Source organism: Triticum dicoccoides, chromosome 7A (genome assembly GCF_002162155.2).
Source record: "Triticum dicoccoides isolate Atlit2015 ecotype Zavitan chromosome 7A, WEW_v2.0, whole genome shotgun sequence".
NCBI classification, from domain to species: domain Eukaryota; kingdom Viridiplantae; phylum Streptophyta; class Magnoliopsida; order Poales; family Poaceae; genus Triticum; species Triticum dicoccoides.
In genome coordinates, this window is record NC_041392.1 from 167,417,793 (window position 1) to 167,436,875 (window position 19,083).

The following is a 19,083-nucleotide window of genomic DNA, read 5'->3' on the forward strand; positions in this document are numbered from 1 at the left end:
TCCCGCGAGAACCACTCCAGCAACCTCCAACTCCGGCGATCCTCGATCTGCGTGCTACAGTGAAACCCTAGATCTGGAGGTTGAAATTTTGCCTAAGTCTTTTCCATGCAACATTTTCAAGCCCTGTTCAACATGCCATAACTCTGTCACTGTAGCTCCGTTTTGCATGCATGATATATCAAAATGTTCATCTGGATGTGATCTTCATTTTGTTCCATTGTGACCTGCTTGTTTGAGTTCATCTTGATGCCCAAATGACTGATGCAAAAGTGCTATAAAATGTTAGGTCTTGTTTCTTAACAGATCTTGAGCATTTGTCATTTTTGCCATGATTATTGTGTGCTGCATATGAGCATGATCTCTACATGTGTTTTGGGCTATGCCATGCCATCTTTACAGGGGTGTATGCCATGTATTTTTGTGATCATTGTGGTGACTAGCACAAGCATGCAAAGTAGCTCTCGTGATTTTGCTGATTTCAGAGGCTTAGAATTTCACTAAGTCATTGCTCTGCTGTTATTTTTATGCCATGTGTTCATGTTGCTACAGTGAGATCCATGCTTCTTTTGAGTATGTTCAGTAAGGATGATTTTGACATATGGTTATGCTCTATCCATCCATGTCCCTATTTGCATTTTTGGAGTGCCCTAGCATGACTCAATCTTGCTCTACTTTTGCTACAAAATGTTCCTGGCAGATTGTTTATGTGTTAATCAATTTTGCCAAGGTTGTTGTAGTTGATCCATGCATGCTATGAGATTGTTCTTGCTTTGGTTAGCTTCATGAACATGTCTTATTTCTGGTAGTATGCTTAGCTTGTCATGCAATGCCTTGTGATGAGTGAATCGAGCTCGCAAACATGCCTTCATAATTCTGTATCTGCCATGTCCAGTTTTCTGCTAAGTCTGAATCTGTTAATGAAACTTGCTATGTTTACATGGGTGACATCATATTTTCTGTGCCCTTTTAGCTTATGGTCAGTAAGGGACTTTTCTTATAAGATTTGAGTAGATTCATGCCATGCCTTGTTTTGCTATGTCCTGTTCCTGTAACATGTTGTTATCTTGCTCTAAACATTGCTTCCTGATATTAATTCCTGGCATGTTAGTATTTTCACTAAGCCTGTGAAGTTGATATCTTTTGCACTTTTGTCATTCTTGTTTGAACCTGCTATTGTGTGATTTAGCAGTAGCTCGGTGTTCATCTTTTGTCAAGCATCTTGAGTAGATCACTTCCATGTGCTTTGTTTCTATGTTGGAGTGCAGTAGCTTAGTTTTCTTGTTGCATTCTAGATGGCATCGTGCTGTTAATCGCAGAATTGTGCCATTATCGTTTTGCTTGCCATTTGCAAACCGTGCATCCGGTTCCGGTGATCTTTATATCGATTTCAACCGAAATCAACTCATCTTTCCAGCGGCACACTTGGTTTGCCAAGTTGAGGCCTGGTTCAATCTTTTACTTCCGGAGCACGCATATGCATTGCATATCACATCCCGCATGTCATGCCATGTTTTTGCATCATGTTGTTTGCACATTGCACCATGGTTGATTGTTGTTTCCTTTGCTTGTGTTCTTGCCTTGGGTAGAGCCAGGAGACGATTGTGTGATCGAGGAACCCGTTGAGTACGCTTACGAGGATCAAGCTTACGTCAACTCAGAGAATTTTGCAGGCAAGATGACCATACCCTCGAAATCACTTCTATATTTGCTTGCTAGTTGCTCGTTATTTTGCTGTTCTGCGATACCTACCACTTGCTATATCAGGCCTCCCATATTGCGATGTCAAACCTCTAACCCACCTTTTCCTAGCAAATCGTTGTTTGGCTATGTTACCGCTTTGCTCAGCCCCTCTTATAGCGTTGCTAGTTGCACGTGAACATGGAGTTTGCTCCTTGTTGGAACATGTTTATTGTTGGGATATCATTATTATATCTTTTTTACTTTAATGCATCTATTATGCCTGGTGTTTTCTTCCACTCTTGCCGCCCTAGTTTTTGTCATACCGATGTTATGTTCCTTGATTTTGCGTTCCTTACGCGGTTGGGTTATAATGGGAACCCCTTGACAGTTTGCCTTGAATAAAACTCCTACAGCAAGGCCCAACCTTGGTTTTACCATTTGCCACCTAAGCCTTTTTCCCTTGGGTTCCGTAGACTCAAGGGTCCTCTTTATTTTAAACCCCCGGGCCAGTGCTCCTCTGAGTGTTGGTCCAAACTAGAGCACCGTGCGGGGCCGTCCCTTGGCAACTTGGGTTACATTGGCTCCCGTACGCTTAGCTTATCTGGTGTGCCCTGAGAACGAGATATGTGCAGCTCCTATTGGGATTTGTCGGCACAGCGGGTGGTCTTGCTGGTCTTGTTTTACCATTGTTGAGATGTCTTGTAACCGGGATTCTGAGCCTGATCGGGTCTTCCTTGTAGAAGGAATATCCTTCATTGACTGTGAGAACTTGTGATGGGCTAAGTTGGGACACCCCTGCAGGGTTTTAAACTTTCGAAAGTCGTGCCTGCAGTTATGGGCAGATGGGAATTTGTTAATATCCGATTGTAGAAAACCTGACACTTAACTTAATTAAAATGAATCAACCGCGTGTGTAGCCGTGATGGTCTCTTTTCAGCGGAGTCTGGGAAGAGAACACGGTTTCGTGTTATGCTTGAACGTAAGTAGTTTCAGGATCACTTCTTGATCTTATAGCTTCTCGACTGTGTTTTGCTTCTCTTCTCGCTCTCATTTGTGTCAGTTAGCCACCACATATGCTAGTGCTTGCTGCAGCTCCACCTTACTACCTTTTCCTACCCATAAGCTTAAATAGTCTTGATCGCGAGGGTGTGAGATTGCTGAGTCCCCGTGACGCACAGATTACTTCCAAAAACCATATGCAGGTGCCGACGATGCCAGTGCAGGGGACGCGACCGAACTCAAGTGGGAGTTCGACGAGGATTTGGGGCGTTACTATGTTTCCTTTCTGGACGATCAGTAGAGGAGCCCAGTTGGGGCGATCGGGGATCTTTTGCATTAGGGGTTGTCTTTCTTTATTTGGTTCTGTAGTCGGACCTTGATTGTATCTGGATGATGTAATGCTATATTTATGTATTGCGTGAAGTGGCGATTGTAAGCCAACTCTTTATCCCTTTTCTTATTCAGTACATGGGATGTGTAAAGATTACTCCTCTTGCGACATGCCTACTATGCGGTTATACCTCTAAGTCATGCTCCGACACGTGGGAGATATAGCCGCATCGTGGGTGTTACACAAGTGGAGTCCTAGTCTTGCTTCCTTTGTAGGAGAATATTCCTTGTGCTTTCCTCATAAACCAGCCCACCATTAACACGAACTGGCCTTCTTGGCCTTGGGCCTTGTCATCCATCTGACCCGCCCGCCGGGTCACCAGTGAGTCATAATGACCAGGCGGGTTGCTTGTAAACCGCCAGGTCAGGGCGGGTCGCCAGTGAATCGCCAAGTGTTAGCCGGGTCTCAAGTAAACCGCCAAGTCCGGCCGGGTTATACTTCCGACCGGTTTACACTGCGGGGTATATCCCCGACATTAGCCCCCAGTTTAGTTTGGATTTATCCATGGTAAACTAATCCTGTAAACAAACACAAGAACAACTTTGACAAGTTGTACTCCAGGTTAAAAATTCTTGTAAACCGACACCTGGTCATCCTTAAATCCTTGTTATTTCCTCCTTCTAGAAAATCTAGGTCAGTAGACCAGCTTCATAATCAATTTGCTGACATTAGTTTGTCACAGAGAAATATTGTGAAGAAACTCCTTTGACTCAGCTCCCAATGCTTAACAATAATATTGGTCCTTGAAATACTCAACTGATATTCAGCCGGCTTGAAAATATATAACTTGCCGATCTATGATTTCCAAAATCGCCGGGTTATAAAACTAATAATTCTGAGTCATGATTGTTTCCAACGTCGGTGCATGATTGTTGCCAACGCCGGTTCATGATTGTTGTTGTAGCCCCCAAGTCTTGAGCAGAACAAAGTGATGGCTTAAGACTTGCTTCAATATAAATACTGCCACTTCTGAAGAAATCCATGTTGTTCATCCCAGTCACTAGTAAAAACAGAATACTCCATATTATGTAGCCCCCAAGTGTCGGGTCATTATGCAATAATGAGGAGGGACTTTATAAATATGATCATGCTTCATTGAAAATAACATCATATGATGTAACTCCACCATGGGCTGCAGCGACTCGGGACTATTTCCTCCATTGTAGAATAAAGTATATCCATTAATAATATAATAGCCATTGCGCTAAAGCGACTTTGAAAACCTCAATCATAATACTGGTTATTGATAACCATAATAAAAATCCAGCCATGTTGGCTATTAAAGATTTGAATAATATAACCCGGTTTGAAAACCGGTTCCTGCAATATAAACTAGTATATCCATGCAGATATGATGTATGCTATGATGATGTAATTATGATGCAATGTATGATGCAATATATGATGATGTATGTGTATGATAACAGAATACTTCAATGAAACTAGCATGATAGCCACTGGAGTATCCTCGCTTTCTGTAAGCCAGCTCTCACATGACCCAATCGATGTTTTAACTTGGATAAGTTCACGGTCTTGTTTTAAAGATTGACTTATCAAGAGTACACGAGGTCGGAGTAGCATCATGCAAACAAGCAGGTTTAACCAAGTTTCAATAAAGGTGGCTTAGTAGCCTGGGTTCATCCTCGCTATCTGTAAGTCGTGCCCTCACATGACAAACCGGCGTTTTAACCTTAACGAGCTCAGGGTCTTGTTTTAAAGATAAATGTTAAAAGTTCTCCGGGCCAATCAGGATTACCTGATGAAGAAGCAGCTGGCATATAGGTAGGATGAACCCGGAAGGGTTATGTCCTCTTTGGTGAATACACCTATGTTTGAACAAGATAACCCATTCAAAAGGGTAGTAACGCTATGTTCTCTTTGGTGAATACACCTATGTTTGAATAGGAAGCCCCCAAGTGACATATTCGTGAGCTGTGCTCGCCGGGTACCTATGTTTGAGTTGTTCTATGCATCCAACTCTCTTTGGTCCCTGTAATTTTTCAGAGAACTCGAACTTGCGAGCGATCATTCTTCTGAACCGGAAATTCTTAAACTGGATATTGAGAGCTTCAAAGCTTTGTGGGAGACAGCTTTCCTTTGAGCCAGATTTTAAACCAGAATCCTTCTTTTTAAGCCGGAAATTTTCTGACGGCCTTTAAATTTGCACCAATATGGCGGTTTAGGGTCCTGCATTAGACAACTTTGCAAGAGATAAATTCTTCTTGGACGGGAATTTTGAACCGGATATTGAGAGCATCTGAGCTTTGCAAGAGACAGTTTCCTCTTAAACCGGCTTTGAACCAGATACTAAGGGCTTCCGTGCTGTGTGGGAGACGGGATTTCCCTTAAACCGGACTATAAACCGGAAGCATCATTGTGAGCCGGAATATTTATGACGGCCTTTAAACTTTCATCAATATAACAGTAGCCTCCAGGACCGAATTATCTTTCCCTTCAACATCCTGGGGCACTTGAATTTGCTAAAACTAGCAAGACTTGCTGAGTCATATCATCGTAGCCCCCGAGTCTTAAGATGAATCAAGGAGTTGTCTTGAGATTCTCCGTACTTGACCATAGCAGAAGGTATATATTATTGGTGTTGATAGCATGACGCGAATCCATAGAAGGTTGAGGTGACTGCAACGGGTTATAAATGATCACGTATGAGCCGTGTCAGCAACTCGACCAATGGTTCCTTCCAACTAGCGATTTGAAGTTAACCAAACTTTAGTGGCGGTGACTTGTGTGCCTGCCCATTGAGCCACCCAGTACAGACGGCGGTTGATAGTATATGATAATTTGCCTCCATTTTGTTGAAAGAAAACTGGGCTACCCATGCTGTGACTTGCTCATACTCAATAAACAGCTCATGCAGACAGGTGCGGCCCAGTATGTTGATATAGACCAGGCCGCGAGAGACGGACAACAAAGACGACCGTAGCATCAGAGGCAGCTCAGATAGATGAGTCGGCCGCGGCATTGTAAGCCGGTGCGGACGGGGAATGTCGGCACCGGTGCTGTAAACCGGCACGGACGGGCGAGTTAATGTAGACCGGGTCCGCAAAGGCGGCGGCTTTATGCATGTCCATTGAACAGCAAGCAAACGCGATCCTGGCAAGTCGATGTAGACCGGGTCGAAAGGGCTGCGACTTGTGCGCATTCATTCAACAGGTAATATGTCACGGACTATCACCGGGCGGAATATTGTCAGCCCGTGCTCCATACCCATGGTATAAACCATATTTGTAGTGAATGATTGTCCTGTATATAAAAATACACAGATCAAAATAATTGTTCTTTGATAAAAACAATATGTGTTAAGAAAATAAACTTGGATGAATATCACATGATTAGTTTGGATGACCGATGATTCATAAGTAGCATCCGTACATCAATAGACTGTACGCGGTGTAGTAAGCACTGCGCAACTCAACTATCTTTGACTTTGATCTGCTGTAAAATTAATAGTGGTACTCGCCCGCTGATAGTTATTGTAAACAAATTGGCTTTTTGAACCATCACACATGTATGCATTGCTCAGGACATCTCCTTCACCGTACCCTTCATGAGCATACTAGTATCCAGACCTTGTATCCATTGCACTTGCCTAGTGTTCTTTGTTTTGTAATACTGTTTCTGGCCTGTTGATTTTGTAAAGTGCTTCCTCCCAATTTGCTAGGAATGATGGAGCAGCATCAAATTGTACAGTATTCTTAGTACCGCGCGGACACTCCCATTGGGTCACTCCTGTACTCTGGTTATAGAAATAAGAAATACCAGTCATTGGATCCTTCATCTTGGCTCAATCAAGAGGTAGAAGTGACTTCCCTTCTGATCTCAGCATGAGTGATAGATCGTAGCATCAGTAAATCCCCTTTTAGTATTGTTGCTAAATTCCTTTTGATCCTTCTAGCATGCAGAGGATGTTTGCGTTGATCCTGCAAGACCCAGTGTTTCTGCTGTTTTCTCTATGCACTTATGTCGAAACAATATGTTCCACTGCTGACGAGGCACTCCTGGGTAAGCAGAGGAGAATCACGGCCGCGTAGGGGCGGGGCGGTGCAGCAGCAAGCGCGGAGCCGGCTCGCGGGCGTGCACGCACGGGCGGAGCAAGGCGGAGGCTTGCCAAGCGGCGGCGTGTACGCGCAAGTGGTGAAGAGTGAAAACAAGGCCAGTGCGACTCGGAAGTGGGCGGCTTGGCGTGACGCGGACAGCGGCGGCTGAGGCAGATGCCTTTGGAGGCGGCGAGTTAGGCGAGAGGCGGCTTAGAGGCAGCTAAGCAGCAGGCCGCACGATGCAGCAACGGTTTGAGGCGACGGAGGTGAAGGCAAAGGAGCAGGGCGACGACGGCGGTTCGGCGCAGCCACATCAGAGGCGACTCGAGGAGGAGCGAGGCCAAGGCGAACCGCAGCACCGGCGAGGGCGGATCTTGTGTGGCCGACTTGACGAGGTCATAGTGGCAAGCACGGCAACATCTTCTCACTGCGACCGAGGCGTAGGCGAAGGGAAACTGCGGCTCGGAGCGGAGGGCTCGGCGGCTCAAGAAGTCGGCAACGGGCGACTTGACACAACGTTGGTGAGACCGTAGACAAAGGCAGTGGCCGGAGGCCGGCCACGGCAGGGGCGGCGGCGAAGACGGCTCATGGCAGAGGAGGAAATGTAGGCCGGTTCAGTAGCCGCGGGTGGAAACGACGAGGTGGAGCGACATCGACTCGATGGTGGAAACCGCTTCCGGATCGTGGGCTGCTTCCCCTCTTTTTTTCTTTTTTTCCTGACAGAAGCAAACACTGCTGGTCCACGTGCAGCAGGCCTAGGGAGCCACGCCATGTAATAGCGATGGAATCTGATGCTCCGAATTGGATTTGCACACGGACGACGGAACCGTCAAAGCATCAAAGCCTTTCGGTCTCGGTGACTTGTACCTTGTATCGACTGATTTCAGATGCGAGATTTCGACCTGCAGCGGCAACGGAAATTAACCCAGCCTTAACAGATCATCTGGTCGTGTGCGCTGGTGCATAAACGCGACCCTGATTTTCTCTTTGTATATATCGCTTGGATTGTGCGTCGACGATGTTATCTTCTCAGTCGACTCTTTTTCATTCAGCACATCATGAGTTTTTTTATCCCTATAAAGATCCCTACAAGAACTCATCATCACTGTGCGCAGGCCCCACGGTGGGTGCCAACTGTCATGGAATTGTCACGTCAGATGTCCTAGTGTGAGGACTTAATCGTGAAGCCAACGTATCTATGTGGTAGCTTGAGAGGGGTTGATTGGAATCAAGAGACGCAACACAAGACAAGGGTTTTTAGACAGCTTCAGGCCCCGGGAAACATCATCCGATAATAACCCTACATGTTGTTTGTGGTTAGGTCTCATTATCATCATGAGGGAGTTGCCGGTAAACCGGTTCTTTGTGTCTAGCCCTAGAGATTGTTTCTTCTTGCATGTCCCTCTTTGAGGAACCCTGCCCCTCCTTATATATGTTGAAGGGGCGGTTTAGATGACTAGTCCTATTGAATTAGAATTACTCTATTACAAGTGAAATCCTAGTCTTGCTTTCTTTGTAGGAGAATATTCCTTGTGCTTTCCTCATAAAACGGCTAACCATTAACATGAACCGGCCTTTTGGGCCTTGGGCCTTGTCATCCGTCTGACCTGCCCACCGGGTCACCAATGAGATGACCAGGCGGGTTGCTTGTAAACCGCCAGGTCAGGGCGGGTCGCCAGTGAATCGCCAAGTGTCAGCCATGTCTCAAGTAAACCGCCAAGTACGACCGGGTTATACTTCCGGCCGGTTTACGCTGCGGGGTATATCCCCGACACGCGCGTTGTGATTTTGGGATAGTAAGACGCGGGTTGAGATGGAGGGAGTTTTCGGAGTACAACAAGATAAAAAAGTATCTTAAATATTTCGGGGTAACAAGGTGCGAGTTGAAATTTCCGGAGAAGCCTAACGTGTACTGTACCAAATCAATTGGCACTTCCATCGACAAAAATACAAAAAGAAATCAATTTGCACCACACAAGAGAGTCTAGTCCCGTGACAAATCAATTCGCACTACAAATGACATTCAAAACTTTGAATCATGTTATGTTCAATTAAAATATTTCGCTACGTGTATAATGCATGCAACCTGCTACTTAAATGAACATTTTAGTGCATTTCAAACGTATATACTACCGCTTCAATATGAACTAAATTTAAATTCGTTTCTCTATTTGAATAAGATCTGTAATAATGATTATTGTGAAGTCAAACCATTTGAATTCGTTTCCCTATTTTAATAAGATTTACAATCATCATTATTGTCAAGTTAAACCATCGTTTGTGTATTATCTTCACAACACACCACATGATTACTGTCGAGTTAGATATGAACTATGTGTACTATATGAACTCGAACTCGAGTTTTTGAATCCACTTTATGTTGATTTCAAATCACAGTACATTTCAAGCTCTAGCTAGATCTTCATAATCTAAACCATGTCTCATATGTATAATGTGTTTATCACATAATGTATGGTGCCCCCCTAATCCTACAAGTATTTAGATATGAGTTGCAAACGCCACACATTACCACATATTCAAATAAAATATGAGATTGTTCGATATATAGTATTGTTTAAATTGTTCAATATTTAGTTGTAAGCTGCAAACGCCACACATTATCATAAATTCAAATAAAATGTGAGATTGTTTGATGTATAGTATGGTTTAGATTGTTCAACATTTAGCTATGAGTTGCAAACGCCATGCATTATTACGTTATGGTATAACATGTGCAAAATCACAACACGCGTATCACCGATATACTCATGCATGCATATGTTTATAACACTATGATCTCCTATTCAAATATATGAGTCCACTCTCATATCAAATTATCATCTTTGTTAGTCTCTTACACCCACACAATCCTCTAACCGTTGTAGCTAGCACTAACTTTCACTGGTGCATGCACATGCCCTCCTCGCCCTCCCCTCCCTCAACATTCCATCCATCACGCACATTCTTTTTTAGGTCGTTCTCCCACAGTCTCCACAACTCCTTTTCGACACATACCGATCGATAAACCTCTCTAGCAATGTCTGCCTACAACATACACACACACCTTCCATCTCCTTTCTGTGTCCATGCCTCGTGTCTCTCATACGGTCCCACACGCATGTAAACTCTCGCCCCTCTTTTCATCGATCTCAGAATCACACACTCCTCCCCCTATCTAGCTAGTAGCTTGGCATCTCGCACCACCTCCTAGCTCCATTCTCTCTGCCCATCCATCTCGCTGGGCCTTATTTGCCTCTAACAAATGGATGTACATTGATCGATCTCCCGCTATACATATAGCTAGCTAGGTCCTTATAACTCGTTTTTTTCCCACGCGTCGATTGATCTACCTCATTAGTTATGTCTCTCCCTTCCTTCGACAAACAACAATTGATCTACCAATCTAGTTAGGTTTGCTTACCAAACACATGGTTCCCCTTCATCATCCATGCATGTGTCCTGACACATCTATCACGCACAGGCACACAAAGAAGCACATCCCCACTCTTATTGATAATATTACAATTCTACCCTCAGTTTGTCTAGTAGCCTCTCCCACCATCTTCGAGAAGCAACTCCATCACCCATCCAGCACTCTACCCCTCTCCCCCCTCTCTCCCTCCTCTCTCTCTCCAACATATTTCCCGTCCTTCAGTTATGTATGTATGTAGACTGATCTCCCTCAAGACATAGCTGAGTCTCTCCTTCTCAGGACATATACGAGTCATTCTACCTCTCTAGTTTAGGCCTCTGCCTCCCCCCTCCTCCCCCCACACACACCGATACATCAAGCGCTCTAGTAATGTCTCCCTGCCACACACAAACTTTCCATGTGCCCTCCGACGTTCCGGTAGGTTAGTCGCCCTATATCTTTGACTTGCACACACACAATATTGATGGCTCTCTTCATCGATCTCGCACCCACCCACTTGATCCTCTCTTCGACTATATCGATATCTATGACCCCTCCCTCTCTTCTGGTGGATCACCCCCTCTATATATGATATCGATAGGCCTCTATTTCACACACATTGCATGTGTCAAATTTTTGTTTGAGATGTCATCGACACATATTCCCACAAATACATTCACGAAATCATCCCCTAAACAAAAAACACTCACGAACGCACATGCCATCTATCTAGGTTTGTATCTCTCTCACACACACCCACGTAGGTGGGGGATGTGCACGAAGAGAAGAGGTGCACGCACGGCACACACACTCTCGTCTCTTTCCTAACCACACCCGTGCGGGTACACGGTGGAGCTCATTTCTATACAAAAAGGCAGCCCATGTGGTAATTTGACATGTGTACTGGTTTTCCACTTGATGGAGAATTGTCTACCATGGATGAACAAACAAATTGCAACTTGACGCGTTATGTTAAAAAAGAGGCAAACCATGTGGGGCGTACCTTAGAGGCAATGCTCTATACACCCAGGATGCTTTGTGCGTATTACTTTTGATGTGTCCCGTCAACTCGCAGAAAGAGGAGAATCTTGCTTAGTATGCCGTCTCCCCCGCCCACAGGCGCTGTGGCTCGTAGGCCGAGGTTAAGCTTGCTTACTACGCCTTACGCCCGCTCCCTCGCCCACGCGCGCGGTGGCTCGCTGGACGAGGCGAAAATTTTACTACTCCCTCCGTTTACTCCTCGTTCCTACCTTGGTTAGAGAGATTATCATATTATTTGGAATATATGTGCTTTAGTAGATTTCAATATGAACTACTAGTACATACTCCAAACACTGATATATATAGGCGTATTTTAGAGTGTAGATTCACTCATTTTGCTCTGTATGTAGTCAGTGTTGAAACATATGTAATAGTACACACTCTCCCTCGCCCACGTGGTGGACGTGCATCAATTCATTCAGTATCATATAGCCAGAATGATATCTACTGCAGTACCATTATTGCTCGACTTCCCGAAGAGGCGAAGAGCCAATCGCAAGTTTAATATTTTGGAGATGCCAAGCACAAGGTTTATAGGAGAACAAGTAGTAGTACGTACCAGTGGTACGTACTGTACAAGGAAGAAGGCAACAAGATGTATGTTTTGCGTGACAGTCTCTTCTTACAGGACGTGCTAGACCTAGTGGACCTCATTGTTGCAATGGGACTACTCCCTATCATAGATGGCACGATTCAGAGTGGTGGGCAGCGGGCATAATTCGGAGCTGCTTAGGCTAGTCATAGTGGGAGTAACTTATGTAGTAACATGACACATCCTGAGATAAATTTGCTTATGTGGAATGGAGTTAATGAGGGAAGAGATGCTTGCGGTAACATAATATGTTACTGTAACATAACACACCCCAAGGTAAAATAAGTCTATGTCTCAATTAACGAAGGTTTGTATGTTACCATCTATATGTTACTACCCATTATGAAGGTAGTAACATGGACTAGTAACAAAAGCATGTTACTAGTCTAAGTTACTCCCCACTATGACCAGCCTTAGTCTTAAACCCCATGAAGAAGTCCCATCAAAAGGAATAGCCATCCTCTACACGTGCTCCTATGTAAAATTAGTAAATGAGACAAAAAGAGAAAGAGACAAAGTAAAAAAATCATCAGCCTTAGATCCATCCCTATTGTATCAGTGAATGATATTTCTACGTCGTGATTGACATGGCTATATTATTAACCATGCTACGGAGGTAGAGGCAGATTTTTATTTATTCGCGGAGGTAGCAGCGGATGGATATTCAACGAGGAGTGAAATGATGGATGCTTCCTCGGTCAAACATAGAGAAAGGTGGAAGCTAGAAGCTTCATAGCATTGTACAAATTTATCTCGTTGATAAATTACAGTACGTACTATACTAGTACTCCCTCTGTTCCCAAATATAAGTCTTTCTAGAGATTCCACCAAGTGACTACATACGAAGTAAAATGAGTGAATCTACACTATAAAATATGTCTACATACATCTGTATGTTGTATTCCATTTGAAATGTCTAAAAAGTCTTTTCGTACTTAGGTACAGAGGGAGTACTATGTAAAGATTTAGGTGTCGCACAGTGTCCAGAAAATATGGTAATAATGTGAGGTGGGCCATGTAATCACTGAGCCTGTGTGTTTTCACTGCTCTCGCACTCTGTGGCACCCCGGCTCGGAGAAACCGGAACGCCCCCTTTTCCAGCCCACAGATCGACGAGAAGTCTCTGGAATACGGCACTGCATGACATAGAATAAATCAGCTCTTATTAGAAATATAATAATTACACGGGTCTGATGTTACAATGATCACATCAGCATGGCAACACTACACCTGCGATACTACACTTGCTCTATGCTAGCAGCGGAACAACTCGTAGCAGCAGAAAACTTCTAGTAGCGGAACAACGACGAAGGTGGTGAACTCCACTCCGCAGGGACTCTGGCTGGGACAAAATCTAGCTCGCACGAACGGAAACCATGACAAGCAATCAAGCAATCACGGCATCACCTGCAATCTGGCATGACACGCCAGGTCAGTACATTGAATGTACTTGCAAGCTCACAACAATCAAAAACATCAAGGCAATACAACAACATAGCATTAACAGGTTAATAAATTAACAATTACCAAGATGAAGCAACTACTAAGCATGAGACGAACTAATACAATGCTGATAAATCACCATCTCAGATCTCCATAATCATATCCCTCTTGGCTAACCGGCCAAGCAATATACCATCTCGATCACCCCGTGATCGAAACCAAACAGCGATCTTTCCGGCGATCACTACCATGACCATACCTTGGTCTCAAACTGTGATCTTTCCGGCGATCACAACCACGACCAAAACTTGGTCTCCAACATCATCATCAACATCCTGCCAATCTGTACTGCTCAACATATCAACATATAAATCACCTATAAGTCATTCCGTCGTGTGAGTGTTGATCGAACGGTGGGATCTAGTACGGATGCGACTATCGATAGATTAAATACACTCTGCAGAGGTAGCACACTGTACCCACACCACGGAACACATGGCCTCGCACTCCCATTCGGGTCGACCAACGGCATTCCGATAAAACCCTTCCATTGCCACAGCACTCTCCCGGCCACTCCGACCCAAATCCCCAACGGGCTGGTCCTGGGTGGCCCCGTGTCTACCAAAGATACCCCGACCACCGTCATGGTCAAAACACTCCCACTCGGGGACTCGGTACCATAATCTCATCAACAAGCACACAAGATTATGCCTGCTTACCGGGCCAGGGCAAGCACGACATAACCTTCCCTATATGGAGGCACGGACCAGAGGCCGTGTCAATGGACCGAATCAAGGCCTTCCCACAAAGGCAAATGTGGTTGCACTGGAAAAAGCCCGGTTTCGCGGCACCTGACCAACTTAATGATGGAATTTATCCCCAAAAATATAACGGTGGTAACCGATACTCCAATATCAACTATCAAACTATAGTCCAAATCATAGCCATATCCAACAAATAATTTAAGCATAATATCATCATCTCAAAATACTCCAACGGTAGCACAACACTACTGTCATGATGGATCTGAAAACAGTAATCCTACTACTCCAATAACAAGAATAAAGCTATTCGGCTAAGATCCACATGTAAACATCATTTCCGAAAATAATACTCTAAGCAACAGAACATCAACTAGCATCATGAAAATAATCATACTAACCACTAATAATCCAAAGGCAGCATGATATCCAAAGTAATGCTCCAAAATATAATAACAAGTATCATCATGAAAATAATCATACTAACCACTAATAATCCAAAGGCAGCATGACATCCAAAGTAATACTCCAAAATATAATAACAGGTATCATCATGAAAATAATCATACTAACCACTAATAATCCAAAGGCAGCATGACATCCAAAGTAATACTCCAAAATATCATATCCAACACCACCATGAAAATAATCATAACATAAGCCACTAATAATCCAATGGCAACATGTCAACCACATAAGCTGCAAAATATAAGTCCTAGAACTCCAAGCAACATCATGGCAATAACAACATCAAAATACAACTCCGAGAAATTGCCATGCACAAAGTCATGTAGCTAAAGCAATATTTTAAACGAGTTCAAATAATATAAACCATGTCACTACATTGCAATCATGCAAACGGAGGGTGTGGCTTGCGTGTGGTGGAAGAAACCACCGGGAGAAAGTGCGAGAAACTCGCGGAAAGGATCGTCGGAAAACGTACTCTCTCGGAGGGGGCTGAACAAGGCAGGGGGCTGAACATTGCAATCATGCAAAATAGTCATTTTCAGAATGTCAAAACATGGAGAAAATGGTTCCATCAGAACGGTCTCGACGAAATGAAGAAATGGGCTTTGGATTCACCTCAAACGGAGTTGCGAGCAAAAAGTTATAGCCCGACGAAGTTCAGGGACTAATCTCTAAAGATTTCTCCACAAACAGGTCCCTCGACTGAAAAACAGAAAACGTATTTCATAAAATACACTTTCAGAACAGGAAAGCGTATTCCTGGCCGCAACAGAGGGCAATACACTTTCTTTAAGAGAAAACGCATTTCTGTTTGAAGCAAAGCAGAAAAACGTTTACGGGCAAAGGAAGACGTATCCAGGGGAATACGCTTCCACTTACCACGTGTCCAGGGGCGGGGTCAACAGCTGTGCGGCTGCTAGGTGGGGTCCGCGGGGCCTATGGCCAGCTGGCAGGGCGACCCGGTCGTCTCCTTCTCCATCGCGCTCGCCCGCGAGATAGAGGGAGGCCGCCAGCGTCGGGTGGCGATTGCCAGCGCCATAGAGGGCCTCCGGCGACGCTCCGCCTACCGACGAGTTCAGGGCGACGAGGCGCTCCTGTCTAGGCCCTTCACGCTTGCCGAGGTGCACCAGAGAGAGAGCAGCTTTGGCTGGGGCGGACGGGGCTCTATGGGCTCCAACGAACTCATGACTAGAGGCCACCGGAGAAGGAATGGAGCACTGGGGTGGATCTAGCGTGGATGAGGAGGCCTCTGGTGGAGGAGGAAGTGGGAGAGGGGCTCGGGCATGAGCCAATCGCGGAGCGTGGCCGCGGCGGCCATGGCGGTGACGGTGGAGCAGGAGGACCGTTCGAGCTCAATGGAGAGGTTGGGGAGGGAGTTGGGAGGTTGGTGAGGAGGCGGATGAGCTCGAGAGGGCCTTGGGGTGGCCTTATATAGGTGGGGGCGAGGGGCACGGGCTCGGGTGTTGCTGGGACTCCGGCCGAGACTCTGGCGACGACCAGCGATCACGGGGAGGCGCGGGAACGCAACGAGGGGGGTGCCGACGAGCCACAGAGGTCACGGAGACGAGCGGAGCTCGGGGACAAGAAGAGGAAGAAGCCATGGCGCCATTAATGCTCGGTCGACCACAGTGTTTCCATGGGCGCGCGGCGACGAGAGCTGACGGAGGGGCTGACGGAGGGGAAAGTGGCTCCAGGAGGACGGCCACGATGCAGGCTAGCTGTTGGACACGCTCACGCGCGCGAAGACGACGAGAGGAGGAGGGGCCGAAGCACAAACAGCCACTGGACACGGGCGCAATGCACAGAGCGTGTGCACTGTGGTGCCATCAACGCGGTCACCACGTGCACTGGCAGGTAGCAAGGGAGAGAGGCTTGACCACATTGTCTAGTGGGAAGTTCACCCAGGGTAGGTCTCATCTACGGTGGTAGATCGATTAAAAGTGATCTGGTTAAACAGTGCGAACCCTCTGAAGTTTACCACAGTAAACTTGGGTGAGCACTAGTGATAAACAGGGATGGTTTTGGATCCAATGGAGTTGTCTGCGAGGTTGAGGTAAAGAAGGACTTTCATCATGGTAACTTGGAGAAGAATTGGATCAAGATAAATCATAGTTGCTTTGCAACTGACCAAAATGGTCCAGAAATGAGATTTGGATGATGCACTCAAATTGTGTGGCCACGTGAGCTCAAATTTGTCAAGGCTTCATAGTTTCATCATACAGAGATGCTGTATAAGTTTAATACCAATTGGATTCACCAAAATGGTACTTACTTCACAAACATCCTTGTTGACCAGAAACTTGCAAAAATTCTAGAGGAAAATGGCTTGATGAACCATGCCCAAAATGGGTTGATGTAGGTTATATGAATATTAGAAGGCCTCGAAAAATTGGCAGCCATAATGGAGCAAGATAAAATGTACTTGATTCACAAACTGAAATTATTGACAGAATCAAATAATTGAAGGTGAGCTCAGATGTAGGCATAACATGAGCTCTACTTTGGTGGAGGGCTATGATATGATTATATTAGGGATCATGCAAAATGGCAACTCATTTGGATACGCCTAGCTTGTACTTCCTTCACAACCAGTTCCCTCAGACAGGAACTTTGGAAAATCATAATTAAATAATTACTAGGCAAATGAGGTTGAAGTTTTCCATGTGGCAATGATATGGACAGAAAAAGGTGTCCAAGGAGTTTGAGGTCAATTGGGAGAAGATAAATGGCACTTGCTTCACATTCTGCCATTTAGGGCCGAATAGGAAATGAATTGTTTGAGCAAGATGATAAACATGACAAATGAAATATCTTTCCATATTAGAGAAAGATATGACCCAAACAATTTATGATAATTATTTGGGAATTTTAGGAGTGATGGAAATAAAGGTTGCTTCACAACCTAGGGCAGACAGGGTTATTCCTTTAATAGAAAAAGGAATATTCCTGAGAAAAAGAAATTAGGGTTTGGTCAAGGAGTGAAGTGACATGGTCTTGGCAAGGTTTTGAGAATGATGAGCCACTTTGGAGGGAAAAAGAGGATGATCTCCTAGGTGACAAGGCCACATAACCACTCCAAAAAGAAAAACAGAGCAAAAACCAATAAATCAAAATAAAAAAGAAAAGGGCCAAAATCCAGGCTGTTACAACTCTTACCCCCTTAAAGAAATCTCGTCCTCGAGATTTAGTTGCTCTGGGAACAAGTATGACTTGAGGATACCGTTTCCAACTCGGTCATCCTTTTTCCTTTACTTATTGTTCCCCCAAGAATTTCAGATGATCAACTTACCTTGCTCTGGGGTGGCTTTTCCCGAATTTTGATGGGTCTTTGCTCATATACCAAATCCTTTTGCTGACGTTGATTTTATCATATCTGCAGTGATGTCCGATGGATCTGATCACAAATTTCTTTTTGGTCATGAAAACCTTTTATTTCTATCATGGGGTTGCTGCAAGCCTTCTGGGTTCAATAAATGCTTAGAATTAATCATGGCCATCTTCTGACGGGATCTGACCGCTCATAGGTGCACTGGTTTATCTTGATTTATTTCCTTTGGCTAGAGCATGTGGCATATACCAGAGATTTGACTGCTTTCTATCGTGAGCAATATAACGGTGTATGGAGTTATAGTTATGTCATATCTCAAACATTTACATCTTGAGACTTTGTCCGACAGGGGCTGAAGGACAAATGCTTGTCCTGACAGACTGACCGTGTACTTGATTCCGTCGGCAAATATACCGGGTCTGAGCTGATTATTTGGCTTTTCACTTTATCATTTTGTCGGTATACCCATTTTTGGTAATACGCTGTGATATGTTTTAACATTGCCACTGAGGTCAAACGGTTGAGGTTGCAAAGGTATCTTGGATCTGACATAACAGACTTGGATATCCCACACTAACCATGTCAAGCGGGTCAGCGGGATATGCAAATCCTTGTAAATAGAGTAGGCCGCCGAAGGTGTATGTCTTTGTGGATCCATATGGAATTATGGCCTCCAACTGATTTGGGTATCCGGACCCTGATGGTCGTGCAAAATACATCATAACTTTGGTGTCAGTCTCACCCTTTAACGGTCATGATTTTCTTTGTCAGGATACCTTCTGAAATACTTGACCGCACATGTCCTTGTTTCTTTGTATGACCATGACTGTGGCTAGTGCAATATTGTTGGCATTATTCCTTCTGCTTATTTTTTGACCTGTGTTCACACATATATGACATATACTCGGGGTTC